This window comes from Canis aureus, chromosome X (genome assembly GCF_053574225.1).
Source record: "Canis aureus isolate CA01 chromosome X, VMU_Caureus_v.1.0, whole genome shotgun sequence".
NCBI lineage: Eukaryota > Metazoa > Chordata > Mammalia > Carnivora > Canidae > Canis > Canis aureus.
Window position 1 is genome coordinate 116,878,161 of NC_135649.1, and position 6,200 is coordinate 116,884,360.

The 6,200-nt window shown below is 39.0% G+C and overlaps 1 long non-coding RNA gene across 2 annotated transcripts; it reads right to left on the minus strand.

Annotated features, from left to right (window-relative positions):
* Window positions 1-1,725: 1,725 nt before the first annotated feature.
* Window positions 1,726-5,690, minus strand: LOC144307976 (uncharacterized). 2 transcript variants are annotated; one of them, XR_013374610.1, is made up of 3 exons: window positions 5,529-5,690; window positions 3,339-3,470; window positions 1,726-1,859 (listed from the first exon to the last, which is right to left on the minus strand). It is a non-coding gene; the product is annotated as an uncharacterized LOC144307976 (long non-coding RNA). The 2 variants fall into 2 exon arrangements; XR_013374611.1 differs by lacking the exon at window positions 5,529-5,690 and adding an exon at window positions 3,885-4,018.
* Window positions 5,691-6,200: the final 510 nt, after the last annotated feature.

The window sequence follows — 6,200 nt, forward strand, 5'->3', positions numbered from 1 at the left end:
GCAGGGGAAAGGGCAGAAGGAGAGAAAGAATCTCAAGCAGACTCCCTGCTGAGTGTGGAGCCTGACTCAGACCTCCATCTCACAACCCTGAGGTCATGCATGACCTGACCCAAATTCAAAGAGTCGGATGCTTAATTGACTGAGCCACCCAGGTGCTCTGAGAATTTGTCTTTAAAATAAACATGTAGGGAGGGACGCCTGGGTGACTCAGTGGTTGAGCGTCTGCCTTTGGCTCAGGTCGTGATCCTAGGGTCCTGGGATCAAGTCCCACATTGGGCTCCCTGCAAGGAGCCTGCTTCTCCCTCTGTCTATGTCTCCACTTCTCTCTCTGTGTCTCATGAATAAACAAATAAAATCTTAAAAAATAAATAAAAATGTAAAAGTATCAGAGGATTCATGCTAATTGTACTGTTCTCTATTATAAAATACATAAAGGAATATAAGTATATAACACTAATTTTTACCATTTCATTCTTGTCCCCCTTCTCATTTTTTTGTCTCTATATACCTTCCCATATAAGGTCTAAGAAAATTGGTGCATGGACAATTTCCCTCTGCTCTTGAAGAATGTCCCTTCTCAGAATAACACTATCCCACAGTAATGTTTCTAAAGTCAAATTTTACAGTAAAAAACAAACCTGCCATTCATATAGGATCAGTAAGCCATGGAAATCATGCTGTTATAGTCTGAAGTTGCTCTTCAAATAATGAGGGAAGCAAGCTTCGCCATCATCTATTCATTCAGCAAACTACCAGTATTAAAAAAAGAAAAATACGAGAAGGAAGCCTATAAGCGTTATGAACCTTAACACACCAATCTTGTGTTCTCTCCAATGGGCCTGAGAGGTAGGTAATATCACCTTCTCAGAACCAAGGAAGCAAGGCTTCTGAGAAATGTAGTACCTTCTCTGAAATACAGAAGTGAAAGAAGAGAATCAGAACACAAACTTCCAGAATCTCTGCTCTCTCTATTTGACCCCATAGTTTTCAGTCCTGGGGCAGGGCATGGTCCTGACACTTGAAAAGTTGAACTCCTCCAATATAATGCCAAAACCTAAAAATAAGTGCATAGATGTCCCACGATATTTTACATTTTCCCCAAGGTAATGATTTTGTTTAGTTATTATGGAAATACCAGGGGACACCTGGGTGGCACAGCGGTTGAGCATCTGTCTTCTGCCCAGAGTGTGATCCTGGGGCCCTGGGATCGAGTCCCACATCAGGCTCCCTGCATGGAGCCTGCTTCTCCCTCTGCCTGTGTCTCTGACTCTGTGTCTCTCATGAATAAAAAAAATCTTTTAAAAATCTTTAAAAAAAAGACATATCAGTAACCATGTATTTTTCAAGAATCCCCTTCTCCCCCCCCCCTTTTCCCTCCCTCACTCTCCGCCTGTCCTGCTTTGGTGTTGTCATAAGCACATGTCTTGTTTTTCATTTGTGTAGTCTGGTACTAGGCCGGATAAGAAAACCTTTTCACTGGAGCAGAGGTTCTGAGATTTACGGACAACTAAGTAGCCAATAGATGAATCAGAGATGTTGATGAGAGCCTTGGAATGTGTGCAAAATGTTGTATATATGGGCGGTTTTCTGGAGTGAAGGCCAGAGTTAGGAACTCTGGGAATTCATAGGAGCAGGAGAGAAAACTGAAGAATAACTAAAGAGAAGATTGTTCAGGTTGCTTTTATAAGAGAAATGCTAGATATGTCACTCATCTGCTTTTATTTTTAAAGATTTTTATTTAAATTCCAGTTGACATATAGTGTTATGTTAATTTCAGGCATACAATGTAGCGATTCCACACTTCTATACATCACCTGGTGCTCGTCATGACAAGTGCTCTCCTCCATCCCCATCACCTGCTTTTAAATTAAGAACAAGGATTATGAAATTCTATGCAAAATCTACCAAAAATTAAGGTATTTTTTGCTACCTTAAATGTACACAACTTTCCCTCTATACCCAGCAGTGTTGCAAGCATTTCACAGATATCCTCACAAGAACCCAATGAAGTTAATATTATCATTTCCATTTTATTTAAGAGATTTCATAAATAAAAATATAGCTCTGTATTACTACAGTACATAATGGCATAAGTACATAAGGCAGAAGAAGGGAAGGGAAACAGAGAAGTAAGAAAAATAGACCAGAGAACGGGTGATGGATGAAAGGCTGAGGGGGAGAAATCTAATACTGAAGTGCTGTAGGAAGAAAGAGAAGTCCTAACTATGTATAGACTGGCGTGACCATAGCTGTAAAAACACAATTCTGCTATTTGCCAAAGCCACATGCACTAACAGATTAATCATTTTAGAAGAAAAAAGAATATATAAACGATTAGATTAAAAACACATATAAACACTGTCAAAATTTATTAGGAGCAGTGTTTGAATTTCAACCTAATATTTGGAAGTACAAACATTTCTAAAATGCTCTCTTTTCTTCATCTGATGGCATCTTACTCACAAACTGCAGAAACGGACCGAGAAAAATAGTAGTTTCATTGAATAAACATTCATCTCCCACATGGTCTTTTGGACTTTAATTAATGGCCCCTCATAGCTCACCCACTACATTGGTGAAATTAAGCCAAGAACTGTATGGAGACCACAGGTGAATGCTAGTCCATCCTTCCTTGCTAGCCAAGTCTACCATGAAATTAAACCTGGGCTGTCATAATTGGAAAGTAAATTATCTATATTGTACTGTAGTACTCACAGTATGTTTAAAGTAGCCCTGTATACTACTATGATAATAAACATACTACTGTAGGAATTCAAACTGGATTCTTTCTGGTCTTTTAAAAAAAGTTTTAGCCAGGAAATAAATTTTACTGTATTAAGAATTTATGAAATGTTAAGCTTCACTCTTTTCTTTTTTTTAATCGAAGTATAGTTGACACACAATGTTACATTAGTTTCAGGCGTTCAACATAGGGATTTGATGACTCTATACATTGTGCTGTGTTCACAAGTACAGCTACTACGGTGAATGTGCATTTAACCCAAAGACGGTCACTTGATTTTCCTATGAAATTATAAAAGGTTAGTTATGAGAGAGGAAATGGATGACTTAGGTTCAGTGTCAAGCTTTTCATTTTATGTTTTCATCTTTAAAAATGGGTAAAGGGGACGCCTGGGTGGCTCAGCAGTTGAGCGTTTGCCTTCAGCTCAAGGTGTGATCCCAGTCCAGAGATCGAGTCCCGCATTGGGCTCCCTGCGAGGAGCTGCTTCTCTATCTGTGTCTCTGCCTCTCTCTCGGTGTCTCTCGTGAATAAGTAAATAAAATCTTTAAAAATGGGGAGAGGGGATCCCTGGGTGGCGCAGCAGTTTGGCGCCTACCTTTGGCCCAGGGCGCGATCCTGGAGACCCGGAATCGAATCCCACGTCGGGCTCCCAGTGCATGGAGCCTGCTTCTCCCTCTGCCTGTGTCTCTGCCTGTGTCTCTGCCTCTCTCTCTCTCTCTCTCTGTAACTATCATAATAAATAAAAAAAAATTTTTAAAAATGGGGAGAGAAGAATGGATTTAAATATTAAAATTGACTTTGTTTTTCTACCTTTATTCTCAGTTGATTACTGAGCGTGGTCCTAGGATGTATCTTTCCTGAGTGTTTTCTTTTTTTTCTTTTTGATATTTTAGTTAAATTCAATTTGCCAACATATAGTATTTCCTAATATGTTTTATATTTATTCCAGTTAAGCCTCCCCTACTTCTTTTGCATTGCCTGCAGATACTGTCTACATGACAAGACTATAGGGCCATGGAATTGCACACTTTAGAGGACAGGGCCCAAAGCCACGATTTGGGTCCTATGTGAATTTCACGCACAGAACTGATTCATAACAATTAATTTGACTAAGTGGCTATCAAAGATCGATGTTAAATACCTTGAATTGGCTCCAAATGACCAATTTCTTTTCAAAAATTCAAGCATATATATTTCAAAGAAAGAAAGGAAACTTGCTTATTTACTATTCTCTTTATGTTCTCTTATAAAAATACGTACTCCCTACTTGCCTATTCCTTCTCCTTGGACATAGACTGTTGTCACAATCAGCTCATGAAGCTGTCAGCAGGTCCATGGAGACCACTTTATGATGTCAAAGTGAAGGCAAAGTAACATCGATACAAATCCCATGGTTATTAACAAAACAAACAGAACTCATTTTAAATGACTTTTACAGTTGAGGTCCCCTCTCTGGACTCTTCGCCACTACTATGTTTCCATTTCAAAGTCACATCTCTGTTAATAATATCATGGGATTCTGAATTCAAATTGCGTGTGCCTTGCTAAATCTTGGAAAGGCTCATGCTAGAGTTCCAATTTCCCTTGGGGATATTAGGAAACCACAAACTATTTAAAAGTTTTTAATATTGGTTAGAAACATTGTGCCTTACAATGCTATATTATTGTATCAGAGTTTTAAATATTCCCTGGGATTGGGAGTATTGAGTAAAAGAGAATTCAGCTAAACGTGTATCACTGAATTATTTGCAGATAAAGAAAATTTGAATTAGGACCTCTCCAGTTTTAACTCTTTCTCCCAAAAGAACATTAATTAAGTTCTTACCATAGTTCTTACCATATGCCAGACATTGGCTACATGTTACATAGGGAGAAGAGAATAATGCAAAAAAGGATCAAGCACACCCATGATACTTAAGGGTTTAGGAGTGAGGGAAACACAAACATACAATTTCAGTAAAGCATGCCATAGCACAGGTATGAGCCATGAAATTGGGAGCCCAATGCCTGAGGGAATGTGGTGATGAGTCTTAGAAGGGGAATATTAATTTGGCCATCAAAGAGGAAGGATGTGGTGGATGGTAGCTGCCTAGATCCATTTAAACCCTCTTCTAATAATTGGGAAACTCTTTGCCTCCCAAAACAGAAGGCAAAAAAACTCTCCCCCCAGCCACACTTGGAGCTAGACACTTGCCCATGATCTAGATTTCAGCAGTCAGAGCTGCCTGTAGGAGACATTGATATAGAAGTGAACAACAGAAATAGTAAGTATGTGGGATTTGTCTTCTGGAGACAGAAGTAAAGTTTTGGTGTGAGCTATGCAGGAAAGGGGAAAGCTGTGTCAATTGGAGGAAGGTTGAGCAGTTGGATATTGTTTTTGACTTCAGAGCAAACAAACTGGCCCCCTGGTTTTCCTGAAGATTCTTTAAGTTTTCACATACCACTCAAAAGATGACATGCGTGACTAATATCCTATAATGTCTTTTCTTGCTAGAGCAGTTATGGTGTGGACCCAAGCATCTTGACTGATAGAAATATGTAGGTATTTATGGTTCATACAAGGTAGAGGGAAGAGGATGTTAAAAGAAAAGGACTTAAAAGACATAGACCAAGTTTGGTATATGACAAGGATAGTTTCAATTGGATTATTGGTGGTAAGGCTGGAGTAGGGAGAAATATAAGATGAAATTAAAGGAAGTTGATATCAGACTTTGGGAGAATTAAGATATAGTTCTGATTAATATAGACCTTCTCTCATAGGAAATAGGGAACCTCTAGACTTTACCTGGAAAACTGACAAAGTTATTTTGATGTATTTTCAAGTGAGAATCCTGGTGGCAGTAGGAGGCAGAAGTGAAGAATTGTTCATGATGGGAAAACCAGTTTGGAAGTTGATAGCATAGTTCACATGAAAGATAATGAGGCCCGCGTATCATAGCTACTGTGAAGAATAGAATAGGGGGTGGGGCTGTGGTATCTTTAGGGGAAGAATCAGTTGAGCTTTATGACATTGAAAGTGATGGATAATGAATGAGAGAAAGTAAAGACAACTCAAGTTTTCAAGTTTCAGTAACTAGGTGAATGGCAATGAAATTTATTAAGATGGGAAATACAGTGGAAGAGGCAAGTCCTGAAATGAATTTGGTTTTAGACATAGTGAATTTTGGGTACTTGAAAGAGAAACATAGGTGGGAGATCTTTAGAGTGGTCAATGTTGCAGCTAAAATTTGGACTCATTAGTAATTAAGTGGTAGTTGGAGTCATGGACTTGGATAGAGTAAACATAGGAGGGTGGGCAGGGACAAAGGGGCAGTGATCTGAGTAGGGAGCTGGGGAGGTGTTATCTTAAGGGGTAGAAAGAAACCAGTAAAGGAGACAGAAAACTGGAGAAGGCTCATAAGTGAGGTAGAAAGAAAACCAGAGAGATGCTCAAACAGACTTGAGTCTTTTAGTTGTT